Below are 20,413 nucleotides of genomic sequence, written 5' to 3' on the forward strand. Positions count from 1 at the left end.
CTCCCGTGCTGTCAGCCAGCTCTCACAGAAGGGCCCCGGGTCAGTGGCCTCCATCGTGGCCGTGGCTCAAGGGGCAGCTGGGGTGTGCGCAGGGTCACACTGACCGTGACTCCGGGGAGGGAAGAGCCCAGTGGGATCTGGCTCAGAGAAAGCTCATGAGCCCCGCCCCCACCGGACATTGGGCAGCTGACGGCTGGACTACAGCAGGAGCCGCAGCCTGCCAGGGACACCCTCTCGGTCGACCTCCGGCCACCTGGGGAACCCCACTGGCCAGTTCCGCGGGGCTTGGCCCTGCTCTGCTCTAATCCCCAGTGGACGGCAGGCAGTGGCCAGCCCGCGACCCTGTGGAGACTGGCCCAGTGGGTTCAACCATACCTCCACCTCCTCACCTGTAGGCCAGGGCTAGCACCAAGGGTTGAATGTGTAATCCTGTTCCTTTGACTTGCTGTGTCCACAGACACCTCCCCACCAGGACACTCAGAGCCAGGCCTGACCTCCAGACCTCCAGCACCGCCCCTGACCCATGTGGGCGTTCAGCAGTCAGGGTGAGACCCACTCTCATGTTTGTCAGCACCCAGATAGCGCCCCCGTTTGGCTTTATTTGGTATGTCTCCAACACCTGAGGTCTGGGGAGGGTTCCAGGTTCTGCTCAGGGGCTCAGGACCCCTGTGGCACCACATCCGGACCTTGGCCTCCTGCATGCAGACTGCACTCAGCTCTTAGAGCCACAGGTGGTGCCTCCTTGCCCCCACAGCTGTGGCATCGTTCCAGAGGTGCTCTCCACAGGCGCTCCATGTGCCCGCTCTCCTGAGGAAGCAGTGAGGCGTCCAGCACACAGAAGGTCTCTGGCCCACCTCCCTGAGAGCCACTCACCTGATCTGGTTTTCCATTAGATTTCAGTTGGTGACTTAGAGACATGAGCACAGATATGTGGTGATGTGGGCAAACCCTCAGGCACTGTTCAAGCAATTATGCTATGTGTGTGTGTGTGTGGGGGGGGGCTAGGAACATGACTACCCACGGCCCCTGGACACACTCACCCTGGGGCACTTCCAGGGTCCAAGTCCCGACTTCACTCCTGTAAGGCAGATCCACCACTGAGCACTCCCTTTTCTTTTTTTTTTTTTATTAGTGAAACACCATGAGGTACAGTTGTAGATTTACAATTTTTTGTGCTTGGGTTTCGATTATACAATGATCAGATACCCATCCCTCTGCCAGTGCCCATTTTCCACCACCATGGATAATATCCCCCCACCCCCATCCCCCCATCCCCCCCTGTCTCTGTGGCAGGGCAATCCCCTGTGTTCTCTCTGTCCTTTTGGGTGTTGTGGTCTGCAAAAGAGGCATTGAGTGGCAAACATGTTCAGTCCATAGTCCACTTTCGACATGCATCTCCCCTCCTGGGAGGATCCTCCAAACATCCTTTATTTGGTGCTCCCTTCTCTATCAGAACTGCCCTTTCCTCTAGGATACCCGGCTGGCCTCTAAGTTATGGAGTAATCCTCCTGGGAGCACTCCCTTTTCAATCTCAACTTCCAAGGGGACTGGACACAGGGAGGGAAACCCAGTCTCTGACAGTGGACGAAGAAATGGCTCCCATCATGGTCGCCCTTCCCACTGTCTGCACTTCTCCAGATTTCATTTAAGTTCCGGATTAGTCAAGGGTTTCCCTCGTCTGGGTCTGGTGCCATGTTAGAACAAGTGTCTGTAACCAACATGGCAGGTTTCATTCTACAAAGAGCTTCACTTGTATATCTCACATGGATACACCTGGTTGTTTACCTTTATGAGTATTTCGCATGAAATAACCACCCAAAATTCATCAGTACACCTATGAAATAGTGTGCCACCGATCTAGGAAATAATAGTAAAGAGACTGGTAACAAAACATAGACTGTGAATCGCAAGACTTTGAGACAGAGGATAGGCGAGAATAATGGATAACAGATGGATCATGTAATACACCAGAAATGGATTCAGGGAACGCTGCAAAACACTGGTAAAAGACTACTATATTCATAGAAAATAAAGTTTTCTGGGGCAGGGGAGGGAGTCTAGTGGGCAGGGTGCTTGCATGCACCATCCAGGTTTGACACCAGCACCTTATGTGGTCTCTTTAGCTCTTCCAAGAGTGCCCTGAGCACAGTGTTAGAAATAAGCCTTCAGCAACTACTGGTGAGGTTTAGAAGCAAAACCTGAAACAAAATAAAACTGTACTTATAAAGTCAAACAATTAAAATTTATTTCGAGTCAAAACCCACATAACTGAGGAAAGAAACAAAGATAATGAAAACCACAGATAAGCCAGGCCACATGGCCTCTGGGAGGAGGCCCTGTCTCTCCTGTCCCACGGAAGAGGCTCTGGGCAGGGAGCGAGATCTCGCTTTGCCAGGAGCACCCTTGGCAGGTCTCCTGGGACTCAGGGTTCTTACTCAATGTTGCTAGTCCTGCTGGCGTGGCAGCCAGTACCAGAGATGCCACTGGGCTGTCCAGAGAGCCCTGGTCTGCCTCTAGAGCAGGAACTGGGGAAGCCAAGAGAAGGAAGGGCTGTGCAGCAGGGCGGCGGGCCTAGAGCAGAACAAACCCGACCTTGCAAATGGCCCTGAAGGGAAATCTCACAAAGGGGAGTAGCTGGGCAGAGGTAGCAGAACAGGGTGCCTGCATCTTGTGTCTGGCCTTGAGCCTCCTCAGCCCCTTAGTCATGTATGCCTGAAAGGCAGAAACCATCAGGTACCTTTGAGCAAGTCACCCTAACCCCAACATACAGCCTGAAGGGGATTGGACTGAGAGCACAGCAGAGAAGAACAGGTGATAGTGTTAAGCTCTATGTGATTGGGCCTCCTGTAAGCCAAGACCCTCTATAAGAATGTGTGTATTTGCTGGGGTCGAGCCTCATGTACAAGTGAACATATTCCTGGGCCTTCGCGGATACATCATAAGGCACCCCCTACCCATTCCCCATAAGTACCACACCACATTTGATGGGGTTCAAATAGTAGGCAACAAATCATAGAGGGAAATATACATATACATACTTACATAATTTCAGATATATATGCGAAATCTCACATCCCTCAACCTTTATCAGCATGTTAGTTATATTCTAAAAAATGTCTTAATGGCCCCTGCAAAACTAGAACAATCTTCACACTGTCTCCTCTATGGATACCTTTCTGTAGCATTTTCAGCAGTTTTCCATAACAAACAATACAAAATGTATTTTTATTTTTGTTGTGTTTGGGACAGGGATCGGGGCTTGGGATGGAAGCATCCCAAATTTGGTGGTGGGAAGATGTAATGGTGGTGGGATTGGTGTTTGAATAACAACTGTCATCAAATATTGTGAACCATTTTATAAAAAATTTTAAAAAAGTACTAAGTGATAAAGAATGTAATTAAAAGGAGTCTAGGTTTTCTTTAAAAAAAAAGAAAGTGTGGATTTGGCAATAAAATGAGCTGAGATCACCTGCTCCAAGGGGTTTCTCTGTGCTCCTGCCTGGACCTGATGAGCGTGCCCTATGCCTTTGGGATAACAGTTCCCCAACAAAGGTCCCCCGGATGGCTACTTCCCTGAGCTTTTCCAAAGCTGACCACATCCAGGAACCTGTAGGAGAGCAGACCATGGCACACAGCCGGGCGAGTTCCCGAGGACACCTTCCTAGACTAGGTCTTGGGCCTGCTCCCTTCCAACACCACACTTGGTCATTTTGGGGTGAGCCATCTCTCCATCCACTATCCGTAAGTACAGATCCACACTCTTCAGTTCTCATCTCTCCCCTTTTCAAAGGGATGACTGAGTCTGTCTCTCTGGGTTTTCACCCAGGCCATGACAGGGACCTAGACATTAAAGGCGGTGCCCTTCAGGGAGTTGACTCTCCTTGGCCAATCTAAAACTCCTGCTTGGATGATGTCTGGCTCTGCTTGGTGCTGGCTGATTCCAGACTTTCTTCAGAGGAACTGGACCAGGAGGATACGTAGAACAGCTTCTGTCTCCCATGGCCTGCTCTGCTGAGGAAGGACCACAAAGGCTCAGCTCCAGAAGCGCTGCCCCTTGCCCCCCCCACCCCCCGCCGAGTTAGCCTCTCTGTGCCCTTGGCTCCCTCCTGATCAGAAAGCATCTGCTCAGGCTTCCCACAGGGATGAGCAGGAGATGCTGACGTTTGCATGTCTCAGCTATAGAGCACCTCCCAGTACACCCCAACCAGTAGTTACCTTCCTCTGAGTTTAGGTTTGATGACTTATCCAGCTACTTGGAGACAGCTGTCCCCAGACTGCACACATTTGGGCCCATAAACACTCACACAAACACACACACTTCTTTAAGATGTACAATTCACTCTCTCCACCCCCTTCTCTCCCTTTCCCTCTCTCTCTCACACACACGCTGTCTCTCTCACACACAATTCACGCTCTTTCCCTCTATCCTACCTCTTCTCACACACACTTACACTGTCTCTCTCATTCATACGTGTACATGCCTGCACCATGCACACATTGGGGCAGAGTTGGGTCCACATCATGTGCATCAGTGATGTGGCCTATGCCTGCCCTTCTACCCTGAATTTTCTTTGGTGTTTCTGAAAAATTTCAGGGAGTTCTGCAGTGAGTCCTCACACAGTTTCTGAGTTTCGTAGTTCTACTCTCCTTTTGGGTTTTATGACCACAACCTTGAATTCTTGACCAGCAGCAAAACATGTTTGCTTCTGTGCATTCCCTTAGTGAGCCAAGTAAGGAGCTGTGTCAGGACAATGGAGCCCTGTGAGTAAAGTGCCAGTTTGTGTCAGACTGTGTCACAGAGGGGAGGAGCCAATGTAGGGCCTGTTAGCAGGACTTCCTCCTCATGGAGTGTCTTCCTGGGCTCCGGGGCCAGGACTTCTCTTCCTCCTCTAGGCAGTACTAACCAAAGATCTTTCTGCCCATGGGCACCTGGGATAACATTTACTGACCCCTGTGGACATCACACTTTTAAACGGGGCCTGTCATCAAAGAGTAGACACCAAGGAGCTCTTCAGAGTTCTTAGCTCCCTGGGGAGACAGGTCCTGTGAGCACTGGCACCAGGCTGGAATGCAGAATTCTCTGGACTCCCTCCACCCCCTGCTGCCAGCAGGCCTGGCTGGCACCCTGTTCCCAAGATAGTTTTCTGTCTACGGGTGTGGTGGCAACCAACAGCCAACAACACTTGTGTAAACTCCAGATGCTTCCATGGGTTTGAACAGTCTTCTGAAGGGCTCCAGTGGTGAGTGACAAACACAGGGTAGAAGCCAAGTTCTGCTTCCCACACCCTAAAACTGTCCTACAACCTCTTGGTTTTTCATAGCTAAAAATAACCAGGGGATTATCCCCAAAGCAGTCTGTAGCTTTCCATTGCAACTGCCCATGCAGTTCCCTTCAAATTCTAAGAAAAGCAGATGTCCCAGGAAAAAGCCCCCGTGAACTGCTTTCAACTGTCGACTGTCTGGCAGGCCTTTAGTGGGAGACTATGGGAAGGGGTCTCAGGCTGCACAAATGTCAGCAGCGCAGGCAAGCCAGCGCACGCACACACTGATGAGATGTGGTGAGCTCTGTCCTCACCACACCAATGACTCAAGGAAGGAGGACCAACAAGATGAAGCCATATGAAAGCAGGGGCCCCTCCACAGCAAACACGGCCGCCAGGCAGGATTCATTCCTTCTATTGGGGCCTGCAGTATACTGTGACTTTTTATGAGTGAAGGGAGCGAGGATTTAGCAGGATTTTATCTCCTGTTTCTGCAGGAGACTGGCTAGTTTCCCAGCATTGCCTACTGAGGTTCTGAGTCCCCAGAGAGGATGCTCAGGGCGCCTGGGGAAGATGCGAGGTCGGGGTTTTCACAGAGGATATGGAACCTTCTTTTCTGTAACGTCTGTTTGTGCGTGTGGGATGGTGGGCAGAAACGCGAGGGCCCGGGTGCTTGTCTCAGTGCGATGACCGTGGTGGAAGTGGAGGGAGAGTGAGCGCTTTGGATATAACGGGATCCTTCTCATCCTGGTCCAGGGCCCAGCAGCAGGGGACGGGCTTTGCGCTCACACAGAGGCCGCCTGTGCTCTCCGCCTCCACCTCGCGGTCCACTGAGATACTGCATGACCGCCCTGTCGCTTTTCTATTTTTTTTTTTTTCTTTTCCCTTTGGGTCACAGCCGGCAATGTCCAGCGGTTAGTCCTGGCTCTGCGCTCAGGAATCACACCTGTCGATGCTCAGGGAAACACCTGGGGTGCCGAAGACCGATCCCCGTTCGGGTTCGTGAAGCTCCAGCTCTTCCTGTCCCGCTGGTTTGGTTCTAGATTTTTTGGCTTTCCCGCTCTCCCACCCGCTGTGGACCATCTGGGAAGTGCACACCCCTGAAGTCACCTTTCCGGGCACCTATGGGCAGGCTTACCCTAGGACCAGGCGGTGCTGAAAGTCAATACTGGGTCCCTGGGTGTGGGAATAGAGAAGGGTTCACTAAGAAAATGATGGCTGAAGGAACAGGTTGGGATGGGAGATGTGTGTTGAAAGTAGATAAAGGATCAAACATGATCACCTCTCAGTGTCTGTATTGCAGACCAAAATTCCCCAAAATAGAGAGAGAGCATGGGGAATACTGTCTGCCATGGAGGCAAGGGGAGGGTGGGAAAGAGGGGGTAGACCAGGGATATTGGTGGTGGGGAATGTGCACTGGTGGAGGGATGGGTGTTTGATCATTCTGTGATTGTAACCTAAACATTAAAGCCTGTAAGTATCTCACGGTGATTCAATAAAATTAAAAAAAGAAGTCAATACTTTAAGGATCCTTCCTAAATAAATTGGCCATGAGAACCTCGAACAGCCATTCAATTTGATCCTCCTGGTCCTTGTCGATGAGCATCAATACCATCCTAAACCTTTACACTTTGCTCAGAGAGAAAAGGTGTCAATACATCAGGGAAAGGTCTTGGCCAAGGAGGTCTTTATGCAGCGTATGGATAAGCAGGAGGAACATGTCCCCTTCCAGCTTGTTACTCAGCAGGGCCAGCAGGTCCTCGTGGTCAGTGGTGGACAGCAAGCAGGTGCAGGCAACCGTGTCACCCCGGGCGTCGATGACACTCATGAGCTGGCCAAATTCATAGGCGTTGCTGGGAGTGGTGACCAGGAGTGGCTCCAAGGTCCCGGAAGGCCTGGGGCTCTTCTCCACCGCCCTCCCCACCCAGGACTCTCCCAGGATTCCTCTTCAGGCTCTTTGTTCACCTTCTGGATCTCCTTCTTTCTGTCTCTCCTTGTTCTTGCCAGGGGGAGCAGGCACCGCTGCCACCTGCAGGAGTCCGATGACCTCCGACCGGGCTTTGGCGATGCTGGCATCCAGCTGCAGGATGTGGTGGAGGTCGTTTAGGCTCTCTGCAGGCCCTTATGTGCTAGGGCCCTGCCATAGAGAGCCTTCACGTTGGCCGCTTCCAGCGGCAGTGCCCGCACTCGAACAGTACTGCTCCGCCTCCTCACAGCCATCATGGCCAAACCAGACAAGCATTTCACTCTGGAAGAGCTACAGGCCTTAAGGCTGCAGTGTGCCTGCCTGCCTGCCCCCATCCCTGCCCTGCTCCGCCCACCCCCCCACCCCCGCATGCCTGTGTCCCAGTCATGCTTAACTGCATCCTGTGGAGTCAATATTTTACTTATTTTTATATCGAGAACATGTTCTATTCTACAATCTGCTTTTTATTAATTGTAAGGGCAGGAGCGGTAGCCGAGCAGGTAGGGTGCTTGCCTTGCATGCGGCTGATCCAGGTTCGATTCCTCGGTTCCTCTCGAGGCAAGCTACTGAGGCTATTCCGGGGCATGGCAAAGCCTGGCAAGCTCCCCCCGTGGCATATTCGATCTGCCAAACACAGTAACAACAAGTCTCACAATGGAGACATTACTGGTGCCTGGTTGAGCAAATTAATGAACAACGGGAGAACAGTGCTACATAAATAAATAATCAAATTAGGTACTTACCAATAAAAGCTAATCTAAAAATGAATAAAGACAAAAGAGCGTCTCTCTTTTTTTTTGGTACGGTGGGTGGCTGGGGTGGCAGATGGAGTCAGAGTGTGATTTAAAGAAACACAAACCACAATAAGTGAACTCTTTAGCAATAAAAGTTTGAGCACTTCTCCTTTATTACCTGACCTTGGACCCCTCAAGCTTCCCTGCCCCCCAGGCCTCCCCCATCTCTGCAGCGCCCCCAGCACTACTTGCCGCCAGGTGTTCTGTACCTCGTCACTCAGGGGTAAATAAATAATTGAATTAAAATAATAAAAACTTAAAATTTAAAGCGTCTTGTACCCCCATTATGTTCCTATGAAGTAGATGAAAAACTTAAATAATCCTAAATGTTTTAAGGAATTTTAATTAAGCTGCCTGTTTTTGTCCCCCAGCCAAAACCAGATGTAAACGAAAACAAAAAAGGAACTCCCCACATTTAATTTTTTAAAAATAAAAGCAGACACAAAGATATAAAAAAAAATTAAAAGCGAAGCAAAACTTTGGGGCCAGAGAGATGGCACAGTGGGCAGAGCACATGGCCAACCTGGGTTCAGCCTGGGCACTGCATATGGTCTCCTGGGTCCCTCAGGACTGATTCCTGAGTTCAGAGCCTTGAGATGGTAAGGGGTGAGCCCAAAGACAACCAAACCAACCAAACCAAAACAACCTGCGGAGGGAATAAAGTGGGTCATTCAGAGAGAGGCCAGCACCAGCCTCTGGATGCAGAAGAACCACGATATAGACAGAAGATACAGCCCAAAGACCAAAGTATTTCCGGCCAACTGGTCTGAGTGGGTGGGCTGGGCCCAGGCTACTACCCTGGGGGCACGGGATTTTCTGGCCCAGGAGAGCCTCTCCAGCTGCCCAGCACTGGGCGCTACCACCCTCCACCCCCATGTAAACTGGAGGCTCTCGGGGTCGGATCCTACTGGCCTAGCACAGGGTCAGGCTGTCGCAGCCAGAGATGCAAAGCCCAGACGACCAGGCAAACCGCGCGCAGACCAGCCCCAGGGACTCCTCCAAGTGTAAGCCAGTCCTGTCCACCAGGAGGGCGCAGTGACCAGAAGGAAGCTCCCGCCTAGGACGGAGAAGGAAGTGGGGCCGCGAGCCCCCTTGGCGTTGAGCCGAGTCCCTGGGGGGATGGACCCGAGATGGGGGCGCTGAGTAAGACGGAGGAGCCTCGCCCGCGGAGCCCTGACCTCCCAGGCCACCAAATGAGCTGGACAAGTCCAGAGGGTCGGTCCAGCTGGCCAGCAGCTGCCTTACCTGCAGTGAAACACTAAGCGCAGAAGAGCCCTGGCGCGAGGCCTGACCCTTGGTCAGGGAGAGGTGCCGGGTAGCCCCGAGCCCAGCCCTGGACGCCAAGTCCAGGCGTCAGCGGGCACGCAGGGCAGGGCGCTGGGAGAGCAGCCGCCAGGGGGCGCCCGAGCAGCGCCAGCCTGAGACTCGCTGGCCTCTTCCCCGCACGGGTCTTTTCTCCAGTCATCTATCCCCATCTCGCGGAAACATCCCCGCGATTATTATAGGGAAGGGAGGGCCGACCCCAGCAGGTCCCTGGGCATCCCAGGGAGGCCCTTCCCATCCCGGAGGCCGAGCTCCTACTTGGCCTCCCGACCTCCACTACCCATAAGTTGAGCTGGAGTGTTTTTTTGTTTTTTGTCCTTTCTTTCTTTCTTTCTTTCTTTCTTTCTTTCTTTCTTTCTTTCTTTCTTTCTTTCTTTCTTTCTTTCTCTCTCTCTCCCTCTTTCTTTCTTTCTTTCTTTCTTTCTTTCTTTCTTTCTTTTTCTTTCTTTCTCTTTCTTCCTCCCTCCCTCTTTCCCTCTTTCCCTCTTTCTCTGTTTCTTTCTCTCTTTCTTTCTTTTTTTTCTTTCTCCCTCTTTCTTTCTTTCTTTCTCCCTCCCTCTATCCCTCCCTCTTTCTCTCCCTCTTTCTCTCTCTCTTTCTCTCTCTTTCTTTCTTTCTCTTTCTCCCTCCCTCTCACCCTCCCTCTTTCTTTCTTTCTTTCTTTCTTTCTCTTTCTTCCTCCCTCCCTCTTTCCCTCCTTCCCTCTTTCTGTTTCTCGTTCTCTCTCTCTTTCTTTCTTTCTTTCTTTCTTTCTTTCTTTCTTCTCCCTCTTTCTTTCTCTTTCTCCCCCCTCCCTCTATCCCTCCCTCTTTCTCTCCCTCTTTCTCTCTCTCTTTCTTTCTTCTTTCTTTCTTTCTTTCTTTCTTTCTCTTTCTTCCTCCCTCCCTCTTTCCCTCCTTCCCTCTTTCTGTTTCTCGTTCTCTTTCTTTCTTTCTTTCTTTCTTTCTTTCTTTCTTTCTTTCTCTTTCTCCCCCCTCCCTCTATCCCTCCCTCTTTCTCTCCCTCTTTCTCTCTCTCTTTCTTTCTTTCTTTCTTTCTTTCTTTCTTTCTTTCTTCTTTCTTTCTTTCTTTCCTCTCTTTCTCCCTCCCTCTTTCCCTCCCTCTTTCTCTCTTTCTCTCTCTTTCTTTCTTTCTCTTTCTCCCTCCCTCTCTCCCTCCCTCTTTCTTTCTTTCTTTCTTTCCTTCCTTCCTTCCTTTCTCTTTCTCCCTCCCTCTCTCCCTCCCTCTCTCTCTCTTTCTTTCTTTCTCTTTCTTCCTCCTTCCCTCTTTCCCTCCTTCCCTCTTTCTCTGTTTCTCGTCCTCTCTCTTTCTTTCTTTCTCTCTCTCTTTCTCTTTCTCCCCCCTCCCTCTATCCCTCCCTCTTTCTCTCCCTCTTTCTCTCTCTCTCTTTCTTTCTTCTTTCTTTCTTTCTTTCTTTCTTTTCTCTCTCTTTCTCCCTCCCTCTTTCCCTCCCTCTTTCTCTCTCTTTCTTTCTTTCTCTCTCTCTTTCTTTCTCTTTCTCCCTCCCTCTCGCCTGCCTGCCTGCCTGCCTGCCTTCCTTCCTTCCTTCCTTCCTTCCTTCCTCTCTCTCTCTCTCTCTTTCTTTCTTTCTTTCTTTCTCTTTCTCCCTCCCTCTCTCCCTCCCTCTCTCCCTCCCTCTCTCCCTCTCTCTCTCTTTCTTTCTTTCTTTCTTTCTTTCTTTCTTTCTTTCTTTCTCTCTCTCCCTCCCTCTCTCCCTCCCTCTCTCCCTCCCTCTCTCCCTCTCTCTCTCTCTCTCTTTCTTTCTCCCTCCCTCTCTCCCTCCCTCTCTCCCTCCCTCCCTCTCTCTCTCTCTCTCTCTCTCTCTCTCTTTCTTTCTTTCTTTCTTTCTTTCTTTCTTTCTTTCTTTCTTTCTTTCTTTCTTTCTTTCTTTCTTTCTTTTCTTTCTTTCTTAAGCAGCACTTTCATTGAAGAGAGCACACCGCCCAGCCGTCTGGGTAGCAGAGACGTGGCCAAGCAGTGTCCAGGCCGGCCGCGTGTGCTGACCCGTGTGCTCGGGGCGTGGCCTGCGGGCGGCCGCGTGATACATGGACCCGCCAGTGTCCGGTTTAGGGGCTCCGTGCTGCGGGCTTGCCCTGGGGAATAACTCGAGTCGGCCCTGCCACACAGGGAACTGCCTGGGAACGGATGGAAACGCCTGGCAGGACAGTGACCTGGGCACTGAGGTCACACAGAGGCAAGGATACAAAATGAATACCACTTACCACAAGTGGCGCTTAATCCTTGATAAAAGAAAAAAGTTTAAAATGGCAAAGAACTGCAGATTTTACATTTTAGGAAAAACATCTTCAAGAAGGTTTTCCTGACTTTGCAGTGTATCTGAAGTCCTCAGGTATTTTGAAGAAAATTAGTGGCATCCTTGGTAATTTCTGTAGAAAATTCTTCAGTCAGTATGGTCCTTAGAAGACCTAAAGACTAATCTGTGTAAGTTAACTGAAGATATTAGTTCAGAACATAAAAGGAAAATTCAGGATTCATCTGTTAATGGAAAAAGATAGGACTAGCAGAACCTGAATTCCATAAAAAGGCATTTTACTGAAGCATGTTTTTTTTACCTGTTCTGGTTATTTACTAAATAATTGCAGGACCTGTTTATTTCCACTACATGTTGCCAGTCATTTTATATAAACATGACAATAAATATACAGAATCCTGCATCTGTAGCTTTAGGCTGAGCCTAAATGTCTCTGAGCTCACTTCCCTGTAACTTCGTTTGGTGAGAGCTCCTGAATAAGTTGCAGTGCATATAAATTTCCACACTAATGAAAATCACACTGTTCTCTCCTAATGTGAAATGACCCTGGGATTCCCTCATAATGGCTGTCACTGTGCCCATGATCTTTGATGCTTAGGAGGGTCACTGTCACTGCCACTGTCCTCCTGCTGTTCATAGATTTGCTCAAGCGGGCCCAGTAACTTCTCCATTGTAACACTTGTTACTGTGTTTGGAATATTGAATACATCATGGGTAGCTTGCTAGGCTTTTCCATGCAGGTTAGATACTCTCGGTAGCTTGCCAGGCTCTCAGAGAGGGGCAGAGGAATTGAACCTGGGTCAACCAGGTCGGCCGTGTGCAAGGCAAACGCCCTACTTGCTGTGCTATTGCTCCAACATGCCTAGAAGGGTGAAGAAAAAAAAAACCCAGGAAATTCAGGATCAAATTTCCTGAAGCTCGGGTAGAGGTAAAGAACGCTGCATGGCAAGAAACCATGCTTTTTTAGTAATTGATCTCAGGAGCTAGCCCTGTGAGGCAATGACACTATCCAACTCATTGTGTCATTGTGAAGTCCAGAAACATATAGAGAAGTTCTGGGAGGCTGGAATGTTGGTGAAATGCCCCTCGACTTGGAACACTCCATTGTTCCTGATTAAAAACTAGGAGCGATTGACCTGTGCAATGGGCTGTGCTGGGAAATAATTACTATTTGTCCTGGAAGACCCAATTCCTATACTGTCATCATTCTGCTTCCTTCTACAGCCCAGTGATTTACTCACCTGTACCTTAGAGTGTTAGCCTGAGACTCAGTTTCCTGAAAGACCACCAAAGAGCTGACTCTGATGCAAGCACAAAAGGAGCTTTATTGACTAGCTCGGCTAGCCCAAACTAGAGTTGCTGTCTGGCTACAACACAGCGACATCCTCTAGGAGGGGCCGCATTCACAGAAATATGGGGTTTTAATAGAAGCATTACACAGCAGTTACACAGTGGGGGCTTTCTGTTGGCTACTGTCTAGGGGACTTTCCATGTCTTGGTAACTTCTGATTGGGTGGGGGCTGAGGTTACATGGCGGGCATGGTGGGGTCTTTCCTGGTCTGATAAGATTAGATGTTCTAGCTGGTGTCATGTCTGATTAGTTTTTCTGCTGACTTTACCACTTTATTTCAGAAAACTGCAATGCAAGTTTAGGGAACCAAAACTTAGACCTGGTGAGGCTAAGTTCCTCACTGAGCCTGTCACGGTGCCACCTTGTTCTCTCTATCTTTCAAGAGATACAGTTTTCTGCCCACAGGTTGTGTCAGTGAGCTGACCCCCATTTTTTTTTGAGTAGAAAGATGCAGAGATGGGCAGGAAAACACAATTAATATAGACTTATTTACCCCATGGGTCCAAGAATTCCCCACCTTCTTCAGGGAGCCCCTAACCATGGAAATAGAAATGTCCTAGGGAACTCTGAAATGTACCATCCTACAGTTTATATATTCTAGGAGCAGAGTCCAAAGACAAGTGCTGAATGGTCTCCAACCGATACAGATTTTCCAACCCCGGGGATCATATCTAGATTAACGAGTAGAAGAAAGAAGTTCTCCAGCACATCTAGAAGAAACCTAGCCCTGTGGTTCTTGTCATCCCCACTATTCTTAAAATTGCAGGTCTAATGCTCTGCTCTGGGATGCACCAAGTGCTTGTTAAGAAGCGGCAGGAGCCCCAGTGCAAAATGTAGGCCGCCCCAATGTAGGATGCTCCACATCTGGCTAAGATGATAGCTCCTTTTTGGCCATGTTCTGGAAACTGACTAGTCAATGCACCTAAAAATTTAGATGCAAGATCTACAAAGACCTTCAGGGGTCTCTGAATCCTGCTCTGTGGCTCACTTAGCCTGCACAACTGCACAGAGGATTGCAGATTCCAACTGTGGAGCTGTGGTGGAAACTGTCAAGACTTGGAGTGAAGTAAAACAGGACGTTTGGGTGTTGGAACTTAGCTGACCTTTATTAGCGAGTGAATACTTGGTTAAGAGTTAATAGTTGTTTTATGTTAGACAGTGCCCTCACAAAACACCATGTGATTGAGAACGTGCCTGTATAGTGGAACCCAGCCAGGGAACTAATGTGACTGCTGACTGGGGCTGATTATTTCCTTGAGCAGCCCAGGTTGGTCTATCACCTGAGCCTGAAGGTCCATTGAATCTGTCATACCAGGATCCTCTGACAATTGCAATTGCCAATCTGCCTTTTCAAGCATACACAATCCTGATCTCTGACCTTTTGATCCTGACTTGGGATTATGAGAATGTGCTCATAAACCCAAGCTGCAGGAAAACACAAAGGAACCCTAAACAGAAACTATTATTGACAGCTCTGAGTGCCAATGTGGACTGCTGCCCAAGGACTCAGTTGGGTCTCTCTGAACCAGCCAACCTCCAGGTAGATGAAGACTTAACAGACATCCAGGATGCTATTAACTTCATACAGAACAAAACTGACTCCTTGGCCACAGCCTCAGTAGCAAACTGATTGCTGGGTCTTGGGCCTATTAACTGCACAGCAGGAAGGTGCCTACATCTTCTTAAATAAGGAATGTTGCCACTATGCAATCAGTCAGGCATACTGGAGGAAACCTTGTGAACACACTAAGAAGTGTGAGACTAATCAAACCGGCCTACAGGGCTAGTTTATGTCATAGTCTTGATGGTTTCCCCCACTTCTTGGACCTCTCTGCATTGGGTTAGTATTCCTGGTAGAAGAGTTATGCATAATTAACAGCACAAAAGTTTATACTGCCCATCATCAGAAAATTCAGCTATGACTCCTAGTCATCAGTACCATCCACTACAGGCCAAGTTATAAAAATTGAGATTTCAACTGATTTTTCTTTTTGCAAAGTATAAAGAGTAGAGAATGAAGAAGACATTTGGAATGTAGCACCTGAGTAAATCATTCTAATAAGTGAACTGGTATGAATGAATTAAATTATGATGGGAACAGAATAGATCAAACCAGGTCATAAGAATAGGAGTTGAGTAGCCACAAGAATGTTAAATTAATATTTAAGATCTGTAACAGAATGTCCCTGGCATGGAATGTGTTAATTAAAAAATGCCCCCTCCTCCCGCTCACCCCCTGCTGCCTGCCAAGAGAAACATATAAAAATTTTGTGGAGCTGCGTCATGCCTTGACCCTTTTGGCCATAGCTTGGTTGAGTTCTGCAAGCCTGGTAAACATGCTTTGTCTCTTATACACCTTGAGAGCTATCTTCTTGGTTAGAATTCCGTGACAGATTTATCAGCAACACTAGCATTTTGCTATTGACACAGAGGCAAAACATCTGTATTTGTGTATTTATGCAAGAGAGACATTGCTTTGAAGTAAAAAATTGTATAGAAGGTATCAAGTAGAGAGAAGAGCAAATGTTTTGTGTATAAGATGTGGTCTACTACATTACTGGAGGTAATGGATTAAAGAGGAAAAATCTCTTGAATCTTTTAAATATGAGGCATATGGGATTTAGCTGTGATGTCTCAGTAGCAGACAGTGAAAAGGACAGAGACGTAGTTCTGATGGCTGCTAAAGTGGCTGGCAGGGGACTGAAGCAATACACAGTGGGTAGGGCATTTACCTTGCACATGGTCAACCTGGGTTCGATTCCCAGCATCCCATATTGTCCCCTGAGCACCGCCAGTGGTAATTCCTGAGTGCAGAGCCAGGAGTTATCCATGTGCATTGCTGGGTGTGACCCAAAAAGCAAAAAAAAATAAAAAAGAGGCTGGCAGAAGAGGTACAAGGATCTATGCAGAGGGAGAAACTTATTCAGACTTTCCATAAGAGTTCTGTCATTATGTTTTATCTTTCAGGCTTTACTATATAGGATAGGAGAGAGGCCCTTTATGCCCTTTCTCCCCACTATTGTGACATGGAACCCTCTGAGGAGAGCCTATTATGCAGTCACATATGAACCTGAACCTAAAGCCTTTTTCTCTGTCTCCCAGATCTTGATGGTACAGTTCCAGCTGAGAGAGAGAGAGTATAGGCACTTGACTACCAGTTTCAGGAGTCCTGGCTCTTGCAGTTCCAGCAAGACAACATACCAAGAAATGCCAGTGAACTAAAAATAGCAAAACCAAATTCCAAACATAACTCAAACTAACTTTCAAACAAATGCCCAAACTGATCAAAAGAAAGTCATAACCACATTCTAAACATAAACTCAGACCAAAACAGAGACCCAAGCAATATCATGAGCAGTTCTACAAGTGCAAATTCTCCCAAGGAGAATGCAGGTACTAAGATAAAAGAAAGATCACTTTGATTTAGTTCTTTTAACTGGAAATTTAGGTTATGAGATCCAATTCTTATAGAACCATATATTGATTTAGAAACCTTCCAGTCTAATTTTGTAATCCAATAAAGACACAGTAAATGAATAAAGCATTTCACATTTTAAGATTGCTACATTATATACTGGGCTGGAGCGATAGCACAGTGGGTAGGGCTTTTGCCTTACAAGTGGCCTACATGGCTGACTGGAATTTGATTCCTCTGCCCTCTCAGAGAGCTCGGCAAGTTACCAAGAGTATCCCGTCCGCACTGCAAAGCCTGGCAAGCTACCTGTGACATATTCGATATGCCAAACACAGTAACAAGTCTTACAATGTTACTAGGCCCACTCGAGCAAATCGATGAACAATGGGAGGACAGTGACAGTGACATTATATACTGTTCTCATTTCAAATAATGTGGCTTTCCCTATTGTCTGGCTAGACTAGGTCTATCCCTGAGTATCTTTACTTCTGATTTTAACTTATTTTTAATATCTCAGAGCCCACACACAGATAAATTAACTATAAACCCAAGAGTGACTATACATGCACAGACAGTCACACAGAGTCACACACAATCAATGCAGTTCATTGATGGATTTGCTGCTTCTTTGACCCACCCAGATTGGAGAGTGGGCAGCCCCAGAGGGTCTGAGGAAAAGAAAAATTCCCTGCGGGTAAATTTCCTCATTGGGATGATTAGAATCAATCCAGTGTTCCAGGATCATGAAGGCAAATTCTGCTCCCAGCCTATTTGAAGGAATCAAGTCCAGAAACAGCTCTACTAGTACTAAACTGGCTGGTTGTAGTAGAGCCAAACCGTTGTGAAACTAAGACAACATTATCATCTTTAGCTCCCCCATGGCCTAAGGGAAACAGCTGATGCCAAGTTTCTGGTGGGCAGAGCTAGGTAGAGACATAATGGCAGGTATAGATATGAGTTTATCTGCTTACAGAGAGAAGCCTAATTCTGACTTCTCTGGAACCAATGAAAACACGCCGAGTTGTGGCAGATTTCCTTTTAGGAGAGGCTGTAAACTCCTGGATCGACTGGAACCACAAGTATTGGCAGGTTTCTGGGGAGTTGAGTTCCTCCTTGCTGTGTCCTACCCTATGAGCTGGAGAAGGGGTTTGCACTGACTCTTTGTAAAGAAACCCACAATCAAGAAACTATTCATGCCTTGTCCTAATATTTGGCTACTTATTCTGATGAAAGAAATTTGGATTAATATTTTTTATTCATCATGTAAGTATAATCACTGGCCTTGAAAGAAGAAGTAGCATTGTTCTCCCGTTGTTCATGGATTTGCTCAATCGGGCCCAGTAACATCTCCATTGTGAGACTTGTTACTGTGTTTGGCATATTGAATATTTCACAGGTAGCTTGCCAGGCTTTGTCATCTGGGTGTGATTTCTTTTTTATTTATTTATTTATTTATATATTTTATTTTTTAAATTCTATTGAATCATTGTGTGATAGTTGAAAGATGTAACAATGATATTTAACCAATTTTAATATTGCTTCAGGTATTTGGAAAATCTCTAACAAACCCATATATTCAGATGTTTTAGGTATGCCTTTATACTTTATGAGTAGAAATATTATTCTGGAAAAAATATTGGTTTATTGTATTTGTTCCCCGGATAACAACTGTGTTGTTTGAATTACTTAATGTTACTTACTTAGTTACTTAATGTTACTTACTTAATGTTAATTACTTACTTAATGTTACTTGAAGTCTCAGTTTTCTCAGATTATGAGGAAAAAAAACCACATTTAGAATGATTTACTTGCTAAATCAAAACAAAATTTGTGGAAGTTCTTTGTAAACAAAATGCCATTTGTATGTGTATGGTATAGATTTAGGCAATTTTAAAATATTACAGATAATAAATAAAAAGCCTGATAAGTTTGGATCCTCATGGCTTTAAATTTCCCTAAATACCAAAAAAAAAGGCAAATTAAAGACATTTCTCTTATCCATAAGGTATCCCTCCAATGACACTGTGAAAAGACCTAATCTATTGTCCTCAGTCATATAGATGAATAATGATATTAATTAAATTAGAGTGTAGCCTGGTAAATTTCTGTACAGGTGTATAAAATTCAAAAATGGAACCTGTTTAATTGGGGCAAAGATGGTGAAGCAGGCACAGTTGGGATTTAATTCTGTAACACAAACCATTGTAGTAATGTCTCATTGACAAGTGTCTGAGCAACATATGCATGCAAAATATTAAAAATTAGTTTTGATATATGTACATTTAAGTTCATTGTAGCTCTATTTGCAATAGCCAAGATTTGTAAACAATTCAAGTGTCTAATGATGATGAATAGATGAAGACAAGGTGGTATGTATACATGATGGAATACTAGTTAGCTACTAGAAAAGAAAAAGTCTTGATTTTTGTGAAAAGAAGAATGGGAATGGAAGGGATCATGCTGAATAAAAGGATTAAGAAGGAGAAAGACATGTAGTGAATAACCTCACTCATATGTGGTATAAACACAAAAACAGGGTCAAGGGAACAGTTAAAAACCAAGTGAAAAAATTAGATGACTCAAATCACCTAATTGATTCTAGTGTGGTGGGTGTGGTGTGGAGCATTCATTTGAAGAAGTGTGACTTTGTACCTCTATAATACATGCAGACTTATAAATCAGAGTATCAGTCAAAATAAGAAAAGAAATGCAAAATTCTCAATTAAAGTACAGTTTATATGTATATGTACATATATATACACATAAGAAGTTTTCTAAGCATTACATTTGAAACTTTTCTTGTTTATTCTTTTCATTATCAATTCAATTAAATCAATTATAATTATTTTTTTAAGTTTGTGTGTTCAGGACATTTGCATTTATATGCTGATGCTGGCATAATTTTGGAACGAGGCCATAGAGGAATGCTGACAGAACAAGGCCAGAGGTACATTATTCCTCTTGGCATCTTGTGAGTAAAAAAAAGTTAAAAAGTATTAACATTTATGAAAGCTTAGAACAATCTTCCTGTCTCAAAATGCATTTTAAAAAATTACACCATGCAGTTGCAGTTGAAAACTGACATTTTATTGAATCATGTCCTATTTCACGTGATATGCTGAGGGGACACATTATCATGTGCATTTTCTTGGTGTTAGCAGCATCACAGCTGTAGACTCATATCACTGAGCAGTGCCTTAGGAACCAATGCCCTTCTTTTACGATAAAGTGGGTGCAGGATCAGAGAGTATGTGCCTTGGGCACAGGCAACTGACTAACACCCTAACACTCTCCCCCGCCCCCTCACACACACAACTGGTTACAGCTCTGTGTAGAAAAATCAGCCTCCTGCATTTCAGCTCAAGTAATACAGTGGAATCAGCCACACACATCAGCTCATAGAACTCACCTGTATTTCATATGCAAAGCACTCGGTTGAATGTTTCGCTCCTGCTCCCATCCTACTTCTTAGTAACATCCCATTACCCAAGAGGGATCTAATCCCAGACCCTCCAAAGAATGACTGAAACATGAACCCCAGGTACTTGTTTTCCCCAAGACAATATGCCTGTGAGAACTTTGTGTATCACTCAGGCATGCTAAGAGAGGAATAATAATAAAATCAATAAAAAATAAAATCATGACTATGTGCTATAACAAATGGTTATGGGCTCTTCCTCAAAGTATCTTATGTTTGTAACATTTTCAAGTTCATGGTGGCTGGAAACTGGAACAATGAAAACTGCATCTGCAGATGGAGGGTGTGTGTGTGTGTGTGTGTGTGTGTGTGTGTGTGTGTGTGTGTGTGTCTGTCTGTCTGTCTGTCTGTCTGTCTATGTGTGTTTGTAGGGGAAGGGTGGTGTATTTCTGGCCCCTGCAGAAAGACACATCCATCTCTTATCCTACTGAAAAATTAAGAACAGGAAAGAAAATGGCAAAGGCACTGCATCTGAGTGTCTAACCACTTTAAAGCAACAATAGAATCAATCTGACACTTTTTTCTTTTCTTAGGTTTTCAGGTCATAACTGGT

This window comes from Sorex fumeus, unplaced genomic scaffold (genome assembly GCF_029834395.1).
Source record: "Sorex fumeus unplaced genomic scaffold, SorFum_2.1 ptg000128l, whole genome shotgun sequence".
In the NCBI taxonomy this organism is placed as follows: Eukaryota; Metazoa; Chordata; class Mammalia; order Eulipotyphla; family Soricidae; genus Sorex; species Sorex fumeus.